Source organism: Lactuca virosa, chromosome 1 (genome assembly GCF_052849685.1).
Source record: "Lactuca virosa cultivar CGN04683 chromosome 1, Lactuca_virosa_CGN04683_v6, whole genome shotgun sequence".
NCBI classification, from domain to species: Eukaryota; Viridiplantae; Streptophyta; class Magnoliopsida; order Asterales; family Asteraceae; genus Lactuca; species Lactuca virosa.
The window spans coordinates 104,017,930-104,029,700 of record NC_136426.1 but is presented as its reverse complement, the minus strand read 5'-3'; the positions used below and the strand labels follow the sequence as shown (position 1 = coordinate 104,029,700).

The window sequence follows — 11,771 nt, the reverse complement described above, 5'->3', positions numbered from 1 at the left end:
CTTTTGAAACCTTTTGAATTTGTTCATTAAAAAATTGTGCTTTTGTGTTTTGATTTTGAGAAACTGGTTCATTTGATTGTTTGACATCATTCGTTTTTTCTGTTGTAACTTCCCAATTTCATTTTGGTTTTTGCCTTAGAAAAGTAGATGAGTTCTTGTTAAGAGTATTTTCAACCATGCTTTGGTTTGAGAAAAACCCTTCTTTTAAAACTCATTTGTTATCTTCAACAACAATTTTGTTGATCTCAGGATTCACTTTGTCTCCATTGTCTGTAGTAACAAACACCTGATTGGGAAACACCACATCATCGGTGTACTTGAAATTTGGATAAACAACTGAGTTCGATTCGAGATAATGAGGACCTTTTTCCTTCATCACTTTTTCAAAATTTTCTTTTTCTAAACTTGTTCAACAACAACTCTGAGAATAGTTGTTTCGATTGGAACGTCTTCTTCATCATTGTCACTATCAGTTTGACTATTTTCGACAATCACACGTAGGGATGCAAACGAGGGTGGATATTAGCGGGGGTTACAATCCCCGTCCCCGTCCCCGTACCCGAACTCCGATCACCACACCCATCCCCTCCCCGACCCGCCTAAAACCCGATGGATTTGGGTGATAAAATCTCCGACGGGTATCAGAAACCCGATGGATACCCATTTAATTCAAAATTTTACACCAAAAACATAATAATATACTTTGATTTTGATTTTTATTTCAAAATCTAATATTTAATGTTAAAATAACAAAAGGTTAAAAACAAAGTAGCAGTAATTTGACTTTGTCTCATTTCGTAAAAAGAAGTGGGCACCTTTCCATTATATTATAGCAAACGTGCTAGACGTTTTTTTTACTGGCGATGTGGGATGGAATCAAAATACTTATAAACCAAAGACACAACGCTAATTCAACCATATTGATGTAATTATTAGGTAATTAATTAATTTCTTAATTAACTGATTCGTGAAAACAAATTACACATTTGTCAATATTTTTTTAGTGGGCACTAGATAGTAGTTAGCATATAATTTAAATCGAGTCCTTTCAATATATGCATAGCCATAACTATAAACCCTATTTCAGAAAATAATATTGCTTTTAACTCATTAACATAAATTAATTACATAAACATTAAATAACAAAATGACCTAACAATTCAACTCTAGACAAACTTTGTAAAATATAATTATTAACTAAAACTACTTAATCTTTTTTTAAGAAATATGATGGATATATAAATTATATGTAGCCACTAACTAACACCAATATAAAACCATATAATCCAGTTTTATATTTCTGTCGATATTGTATTCCTATGAGGCAATCAATATTCTAAATATTTTGTCCCACATCGCTGCGAAAAAATCTAACGTGAAGAGTCTATCTTCTATAAATATAGTCCTAGCACCATCTACACATATTTATCCCTCAGCTTCTTAGCAAAACATTTTAGGGAAATTCGTGTGTATCATCCAGAAGCAAAGTAAAATCCTTTATATTTATTTTTCATGGGATATATATAATCGGGTATTAAACGGGGCGGATAATGCTATATCCGTCCCCGCCCCGTCCCTGTTTCGGGTATAAAATTCAACCTCCATCCCTGATCCGTTACCCGTCAAGACGGGGAATCCCCGCCCCGTTAGGGTCGGGTCCCCGTGGGTACCCGAATCCGCGGGTCAAATTTGCATCACTAATCACATGGTCATAGTCATGAACTTTAGAAGTTGAGGGTTGGTCAGTGTTAACCTTTTCCAATGAATCATTACAAATTTCTTTACCCTTATCCATCGAAGTGACATTAATGACAGATAACTGAGAACAATCAACAACTTCTTTCTCCTCAATTTCACTGATATTGTCAGAATCATCTCCTATATCAGCAAAATTGTGTTGAGAGTCAAATGTCGAATTCTCAGTCTTTTCCAAAATCTTTATTTGTTCAGTTTTAGTCGAGGTCTCATCCAAACATTCATCTATTTTAACAATACCATATGCATATGAATCATTTGGGACCTTGTTAAATTCATAAATCTTCTTCTCACAGTCATAGGATGTTGAATCTATTTTCTCCATTTCGAATGTCAAAAAGGGCAATAATTTCCTATGTTGTTCCTTACTTATGTCAGAAGAATGATGTAAATAAGTCACTTTAGCATACAATCTTTTAGCCGAATTACAGTAGATGTTACGTTGTTTTAACAAAATACAATTATCCAATCTCATATTATCCTTGTCACAAGTAACATTATTTAGCTGCAATTCTAGATTGTCTACTCTACTTCTCTTCGACTCCAACCTTTTATGTGTTTCTAGCAATAATGTTTTTGATTTCTCAGCATCACTACTAACAGAAATAAGCATGTCATTAACGTAAGATAAAGTGTCATCGAAGTCAGATAAAATAACATCATATGAACTTAAAGGAATATCAAAGGATTCGAGAAGAGAACGTACCTTCAAAGTCATTAAAGACTTGTCTGCTCCCGTTGAAACGAAGCACTTCCCAGTCACCTTCTCCTTATCCTGACTGTCCTCCTCATACCTTGCATACATGGCTCCATGTGTGGGGTTCCTCATCTCTTCGTCATCTAATCCAGATGACCAGATTTGATAAGTGCCATACCCATCACCACTTCCCTTTGCAACTAATAACATTCCCTTCGTCCTAGCTCTCTCTTCCTTTAGCCATTCGACATAATAGGCTTCATCCTTCACTCTTTTCTTCTTCTCCTCTCTTTTCCATAACATGCAGTCAATTGCCATATGGTTTGCACCAATGCAGTAGTGGCAATCGAAACCAAAATCTCCTTTTAACTTCTTCTCAATCTTTTCACCAGTAACCTTACTCTCTTTCTTTTCAACCTTCGAGTCTTCTTTAACATTCTTCCCAGATGAGTTTCCCTTGAAATCACTTCCTTTGAACTTTGGATTGAATGGATTTTTTAAAAACTTATTGACTATGTTATTTGAGTAATATGCCACAACTTCGTCATCTGAGTTCATGACAAAACCTTCATCATCAGAACCATCAACATCTGCAGATTCGACTTCTGTCTCTTTACCAGACACTTTCGAAACCAATTCCAGAGGACCGCCCAAACTCAGTTTTCCTTCTTCAGCAATTTCGTTAATCTCACTTTCATGGGCTTTCAGAACATTATAAAGATCACCCAGTGAATAGTTGTCGAAGCTTTGTTGTGTCTTGATCATTAAACTAATGTTACTCCACTCCTTTCGAAGTCCCATCAATAAAGTAAGATTATACTCAAGAGTAAAACGATTAACCCCATATCAGCTGCATTTGAAGATTAATTCATTCAGACGATCATAATACAACTCAATAGTCTCATTTTCCTTATGTCTGAATTACCTAATTCAAACAGACATTGCTTCACATAACTTTTTATTGTCTTCTCACTTCCCTGATACTTCTCTTTCAAAGTATCCCAAATCTCCTTAGTTGTTTCGCAACCACAAACATAATTGTAAACCACAGGTGGAAGAGCACCGCGAAGTTCACGCAAGCATTTCTTGTCATTTTCTTTTTGTTTATCTGCTTGAAGTGAAACATCTATAGATGAACCAACAGTTCCAATCTGTTCTAACCTACCTGGACGATAGTTACCACTCGTTATGCAACGCCATAAATCTTCATCGATCCCATTGAGATAGTCTTCCATTATGTCCGCCCATTGCTCATAGTACTCAGGAATCAGCATCAGAATTTTGGTTGAAGAACCGAGAAGATGATAGAAACCAGTCATCGTGTTCATGTTGAAGTTCGCCATTAACGTACGAACAAAAATGATGAAAAGCTTCAGAAAGAAGAATCTAAGGAATGAATATTTCAGTAATCAATCACCGAACACTCGATTTATCAAACGAAGAGCAGAATCGAATCAAAACAATTGATCAGAAAAAGATTTTCTAGATCAAAAGTACGAAATATTTTTGAATCTAAAACAGCGATTCAAAAACTTTTGAAACTAAGAGAAAATCATAAATCAATTGAGAGAATCCTGCTCTGATAGCAAATGTAGTTCGTATGAATCGAGTGAATGAAATGAAATCAGAGTATGAATCAATCAAGAACACAAGTTGTAAATAGAATCTGTTTGGCTCAATTACTACTTCTGAAAGATACAAGAGAAAACGAGAGTAAAGTACACTTCATGACAAAAGTTACTCTAACTCTTATACCTGTCCCTATTTATAGGAACAATAGAAGTAAACAAAAATTACATAAGGGTTAAGACTTGTACGCTTCGACATCTAAGAGTACCCTTATGAAATACATACAGCGAATACAAAAAAAACAGACTTCGACACTGATCATGACCTAAGACACTTTGACATCTCACAATATATTTCGAACCCAACAAATTTCATATAAGGAAAGCCCTAGGCTATCAGGCATCATACAATCAGGCAATTCTATCATGCAATTCCTGAAGATCCATAGCCTATCACTAGCATGCTGTTCTAATATATCACAATATCAATAACAGTGTGGTAGTTCGGGGTCTACTTACTGGCTCCGACTGATCGTACACATCACATCCTACTTGGTTATTTTGAAAACACTTTAAAAACCATTTTAAAAAAAAAACTTTTTCCTTAGTTTGAGATTAGAATCACACGAGTGTTTCTCCAATTCACTCAAACCAAAGCTCTGATACCAACTTGTAACATCATAAAAATCACAATAAATTTAAACTTTTAAAATCAACCCGATTTCACAAATTGTTTACAAATCATAGTTTTCAAAACATTTTCTCAAACATCAGAGTCTCCCAAATCATATGTCATAAACAAGAGGATGTGTACGGTCATGCCTTCTCCTTTCCGCAGTTATCTGAAGTACCTGAAACATAACCCAAAACTGTAAGCCAACACATAGTGAGTTTCCTCCAAAGTACCACCACATAAACATAATAACAACAACATGTATACTGATCCTTCAGCCTGACTGGAACGCCACACCGGCCTACAGACTATCCAGAACGCTCACAGAACCTTCAGCATGAATGGAACGCCTCACCAGGCCTTCAGCCTATCTGGATCATTCTCTGAGCCATCGGCCTAACTGGTACGCCTCTCAGGCCTGCAGTCTATCTGGGACGCCCTGGGTCTCTTGGTCTTCAGTCTACACTGGTCCGCCTCAAACCAACCACACACAACATGTTGACATATACATAATAGATAAACATACATATAACCAATCAACAAACAATCAGACAGATCTTACAAATCACTAAGCATAGCATCCTCCTATATACCAGGATACCGATCTAACAGATCACTACAGTACGATAACATACTATCACATAACATGATATCTAATCCAATGGGTTGGTCTTGGTGCCTTAGACCCATGAGTCCAGTGACTAAAACTCACATCGCAAACTGGACAAAAGCTGATGAGGTCTGGACTCCGAATCGCAGCTCTAATCGACACCTATTCCAACCAAATGACCAATCTCAATCAAAATCCCAAAATACCCATAAGGTCAAACATGGTCAAAGTCAAAGTCAAACTGGTCAAACCAACTGAGTCAACCCGGCCGAGTCACCACAGAGTAGGTACGTGGGGCGTACTCTAAAGGTACGCTGGCGTACTCGCATGTTGACCATCATCGGGGTGGTTGATCTCGTACGCAGGGCGTACTCCAGGTACACGAGGCGTACTCCCAAAAACCCATTAAGTGCTTAATGACTTAAGCACTTACGTCCATTTTTCAGATCCATGGCTAAAATACTCTCAAGAGTCATAAAGTTTCCAACTTTATGACTTTGGATGTCCATTAAGTGCTTATATCACTTCTTAATCCATTAAGACCTTCTAAATGATGCATGGGGGCAAAACCAACCACTTGGAATCCATTTTTATGGCTCAAGACCCTTCCAAGGGTCTGAAAGGACAGCTTTATGGGTCAAGAACATGCTTTGTTCATGAATCATCATTTTGGGACCAAAAAGTAACTTAAAAGAGCAAAAACCTAGATCTACAAGATAGAGGGGTAAAGATGCAAGCTTTATACCTTCAAGATGTTTCAAACCAAGTAGAAATCCCAGATCCAAAGTGCACTTCAACTCCAAGATCTTCTAACCACCTTCTTCTTTCTTCCAAACCATTCCAAAAACTCACTTAAGGCTTAAAGTTGCTCTCTTGCTCTAAGGTTGCTTGAGGGTCGATATCACAGATGGAGGCTGAGCACGAAGAGGATTTGAGTCCACAAGGTTGCTTAAATATGAGCCAAAGCCCTAAAATTAGGGTTTTGCATGCATTCCATGTATGCCATGCGTACGAAGTGTACACCCAACGTACACACACGTACGCACGACGTACTCATCCCAACCCATATTTCACCAAAAAACCACTTTGGGCCCCTTTTCACTCTTTCTTAACTTAGGGACCAAAAGTGCAACATACTAAAATCATAGAGTTCAAAATTAGAAGTACCTTAACATCAGGATGTTACACATTGGGATTAGTGAAAGATCTGGCTTTTATTACCAGATTGCCATAGGGATTAACAAACTTATAGTATTATAGGTCAATACTTGTTAGGCGTGTTACCCGTTAGTTGGATCGCCAGTAAGATCACCATGATAGTTGTTAATCATATGAGTAATTATCGAGGTTAGTTATCTCACCATACTATGTATTACAATATATGTCCATGTATGTTAGGATAGAGAGTTAGTAGAGTAGAGCTGATAGTATGATCTTTATGTGCTAAAGTGTAAATATACTTAAAACTGGTATAGTAGGAAGTTTAAATATGCATGTACTAGTAGAGTCTAAAGTGCGGTATCTATGTGCATAAGTTTTGGGATATTAGGTTTAGTTAGGGGATGATGGTGGAACGACAAAGAGGTTGGGAGCCTATAGGTCCGTGTGTTGACGAAATGGCATGTAGGCTGTAAGTACACATAAACCTGTGTTGACAAAATGACATGTAGTTTGTAAGTACATATAGAACTGTGTTGACGAAATGACATGTAGGCCGTAAGTACACATAGACCCGTGTTGGCGAAATGACATGTACGTCGTAGGTACACATAGACACGTGTTAAAGACGAAATGGATGGGCCGTAAGTCTAAGATACACATATTATTGGCAGATCGTGAGCCATTATTTGTATGGATGTATATGTATTGTGGTATATGGTATTTTGGGAAACTCACTAAGTTTCTTGATTACCTAGTTGATTATAAATGTTTTTTAGGTACTTCATTGATTTGTGAGAAGGGCATGGTTCGACTGTACACACGCTCATTCACAACATGTTTCTGCATAATGTAATTATACTCTAATATATTTAAATAAATGAAAATGAAAAAATTGGGTTGAAAATTAGGACGTTACACAATACTAAACGATTTTCAATATTTTGTCTCAAGAAAACCTTGAATTGTCGATTGCCTTGACAAACACTAACACATCCTTGTTCCTTCTACTATTGCCATCGAAGCCGACCGGTTCTACCAGAAGCAAACATGAAGGTAGTTTGTATTTTCAGGCACAAAGCGTACTCCAGAGTTCAATCGGGGCATGGAATTGGGAATAGCACGACGGTGAGAAACAACAAGAAGATTGGAAGAAGTGGCGGTGTCTCGATAAATCGGATGGATGGTGGGTTTGTCTGCATCAAGAATCAGCCATTGGTGCTACCGATGTTCCAAATCCCGAAGCAGGAGACGAAAAGCGATGAGTCCTAATCGATTACGGAAAGAGAGGGGAGCGAAGAGGACGAAAAATCGATGAGAAGAAAATAAGAGGAGGTGGGTATTGTTCATCCACAATATGTTGAAAGGATCAAAGGCATGTTTGTTTTAATGGAGGTAGAGGCAGAGGCGCTGGTGGTTTTCTCGAATAAGCGGAGGCGATCAGCAGAAGAACACATAGCAATGGAGTCGATGACTCACGCCCCTTTGCCCCAAGCAGATGAACAGTAACGGCTGGCTAAAGGGTGTTGTTCATAAGTCATTCAAAAATTAATGTTATATATAATCACGTACTGAAAATGATGGTCCTTGAAGAGGCAAATCTATGTAAGTAGTAAATGGAAGGCTATAAATCACATAAATAATTACACTGTTACATAGAATGGAGTCACGATATTAATTAAATGAAATCAAATCATTCTTCATTATTCTTATTTTTTTACACAAATAGGAAGCAAAAGACAAAAAATATGAATGACGATATAAAATGCTACAAAGTAAACGAGGATAAACAAGATCAGAGTGGACTTGACACTTGATTTATAGATCTTCACAAAATGCCAACACACCTTATTATTCTCGATTATTATGATTATCTTTAATGTCTGTCGGCGTTTAAAGACCGGGATACTTTGTGGGAACTTAAAGAAATTCTCAGGATCAACTTTAGCCTTGATTCGAATCAACTTCTTGAAATTGTCCCTTTTCCAGTACCTCTCACCCCAAACACTTGCTTCTTTATAATTAGCAGCCCCAACACCGATATCCAGATCATTGTTATTGACATACGACTCCCTCGGGTTCTGTGACACATAAGGAGTCAACAACTCTTCTAAGCTTTGCAACCAAGCTAATCTTCTAAGCGATACAGGGGTTGTATCGTTAGCTTGACCTACAAAATTTACACTAGTAGCCAACAAGTACAAGGTTCCAGCTCTATGAGGATATGGTGTCGCTGTCTCTGAGTAGTCATCCATTCTTCCTCCAGCAGGAATGATAAGCAAACCACCCGACAAATCGTTTTCAAAAAACTTATTCCAGATTTCTCTCAATCCGGATATGGGGATCGGTTCTCGGACGAAGTTTGATTTAGTTTTGCTGTTTGACTTGGGTATGGCAGATCGGTTTGTAAGAATCTCAAGCGGGGTGGAGCTTGGCCTTCCAAAAAACACAAGTGTTGACTGGACACTTGTCATTTCCTGACAAATCTCTCGTGTAACACCGAGCTCTGGAAAAACTTTGTCCAACACCGGAAGCAATGTGTTGGTTGTGCCCTGATAAATTCCTTGGAAGATAATTCGTATGGTTTTCTGGGTGGTGTTGCCGATAAATTCCGAAGCCACTTGGGATCTTATGTACAAATTTCTATCTTCAAAAGTTGCAAGAGACTGATATTTATAGAAAAGTTCTGTTACACCTTGTTCGAGAGTTCTATTCACTATAAAGACAGTTACTTTTTCTGGAACAGGAACCAACTGCAACTTCCATGCAACAACGACTCCGAAACTGGAAGCAACACCTCCTCGAATCGCCCAAAACAAATCTTCACCCATCGACTTCCTATCAAGAATGTTTCCATTGACATCTATGATACGAGCATCCAAGACATTATCACCAGCTGTAGCGTATTTCCTTAATAGGTTTCCGGTGCCACCACCACCTATCAACCCGCTAATACCCACCGTCGGCCATGTACCTCCGGGGAAATACAAGGTGTTGTTGGACTTCTGTGCAATACTGTAGTAAAGTTCACCAAGCACAGCGCCTGTCCCCACCCATGCAGTACTGTTAGCTACGTCTATGTCTATAGATCTCATGTTGTTGAGATCGATCATAACAAATGGAACATCCGCAGTGTATGAGAGGCCCTCGAAGTCATGCCCCCCACTTCTGATCCTGATCTCGTACCCATGTTTCTTGGCACAGTGAATAGATGTTTGGATGAGTGATTCATCCGTAGGTGTCACGATGATTGATGGTCTAGGAGTGGAGGGTTTAAGGAACCTTGTGTTTTGGACTGCGAATTGCCAAATGGGTAGGAAAGAAGCATTGCCAGGGGTGTAAATGAGCTGAGAAATGGAGCTCGCATTGGTTGATTTGGATTCTACGCAGCTTATAAAATCTTGAGAATATGCAGATGAAAAGGAAAGAGCTAGAGTTAGAACCAAGAGGAAGACAAAAGATGTCTTCATGTTTAATTTGGTCAGTTTGATCTATGTGACTGCCAAAAGCGTTTTATTTTATAGAGCAGAGATGAGCATAAAGCCGCCATAGACTTGACTGCAAGTGTGAGAAAGAGAAATAAAACATGAACAACTCAATTCATTAAATCGAATTCAGGTTTGACTTTTCTAGGACGACGAAATTCTATGATAAACGGCAAAATAATGGAGTCAAAGTTTGATTTTTTTTTTTTTTTTTTTTTGGTAGGAGTGTTTTCCCATTTTAATAATCAATCTAACAATTGATATTCTATATTTTTGGTTTTTATCCTTTTCTTTTTCCTTGCTAAATTTCTTATTTTAGATATTCTACAAATAGTAACGTTGATAATTCAAATCATTATATTTAAGTTCAATTATATATACATGCATTCAAACATGACGTTTCTTTTTTATAAGTCATTGATTTGAACAAGTGCATCGTTTTAAAATCTAATGATATATGATGATTATTTATTTATTTAATTATAGTTAAATTAATGTAGATGTGTACTTGAAAGTAGTTAATGTGATTATAGGAAAAACTTTTTAATTAGAAATCTATTAATTAAAATATCTACGAGAGATTTAGGTTATGTTTGGCGTATTTGCTGAAAAACTAGTTGTTAGCTGAAAAGCTAACCGATAGCTAAAAAACTAGTTGTTAAATAAAAAGTTAGTTGTTACCTGAAAAACTAACTAATAAAAAATAGCGTTTGATAAAACTAGCTGAAAAGCTAACTGAAAGATATAAAATAACATAAAAAGACATTTAAAAGAATGTGTTTGTATAATTAACTAGGTGTGAGACTAATGTATTACATGAGTTTTTCTAAAAAAATGAATAAATATAAAGTTTTAACAATTTAAGAAGTTTGAATTTATAAGAAAAATGAGAAAAATTGAAATATTAAAATTAATGATGTTTTAATACATTGAATACATTACATATATAAACATCTTCTAATAAATACCTTACATATATATTATCTTGCATATTGAATGTGGAATTTCAATTTAATAAAATGAAAAAACAATAAAATGACAAGTGGAAAATAAAATATTCAAAAATTCTAGAAAATGTCATGTATCCAAATGAAGGAGAAGAGGACATGTGACAAAAAGATTTTGATTTATTAGGGAGGATTAAGGGGTATATTTAGAATTTCTTAAAAAAACTTCTAAAAATATAGTCTAAGTAACTTTTTAAAAAGTTAGCTTATAAGCTACTTTTTAGTTTGCCAAACATGACAACATAAAAAAAATCGTAAAATAAGCTAGATTATCAGCTAGCTATGACGCACCAAATACAACCTTAGAACATATACATCAAAAAATAACATATATGATTTGTTGGTTTTTATGTAAAACGCATAAAAATATCAAATATAATTCTCATTTTATAAATACAATATAGTAATTTAAACTTATTGGTTTATAGAAATAATAAAAGCTTGGTGGAGAAATCCTCAGCTCTAATAAAAGAGTATATTTTTGTCATGTGGCATTTTCTCAACCCTCTATTCTTTTCCTGCCTAAAATTTTACAAAGTGAAATACCTATTTTACCCTTATACTTATTAAACTGCATTAACTCCGGCCTTGATTTGATCATGATTTTCTACAATCCGGTTTTAAATATGCTTCTTATCGGTTCTACTGTTTCTATCTATTCATAGTACCCCTCAGTTAAATTTTATCTACCCCAATTTCGCTTTCTTGCTTTTGGAAACCGAATCAATTTTTAAAATAAAGAAATATTTTTATCAAAAAATGTCTTATAAAGATGCAAAACCCGTGAAGAACGAAGCAGACAACAACGACACTCTCAA

General features: G+C 36.2%; 1 pseudogene; it reads right to left on the bottom strand.

Annotated features, from left to right (window-relative positions):
* Window positions 1-8,135: 8,135 nt before the first annotated feature.
* Window positions 8,136-9,971, bottom strand: LOC145154821 (tetrahydroberberine oxidase pseudogene; annotated as a pseudogene).
* Between the last annotated feature and the right edge of the window lie 1,800 nt (window positions 9,972-11,771).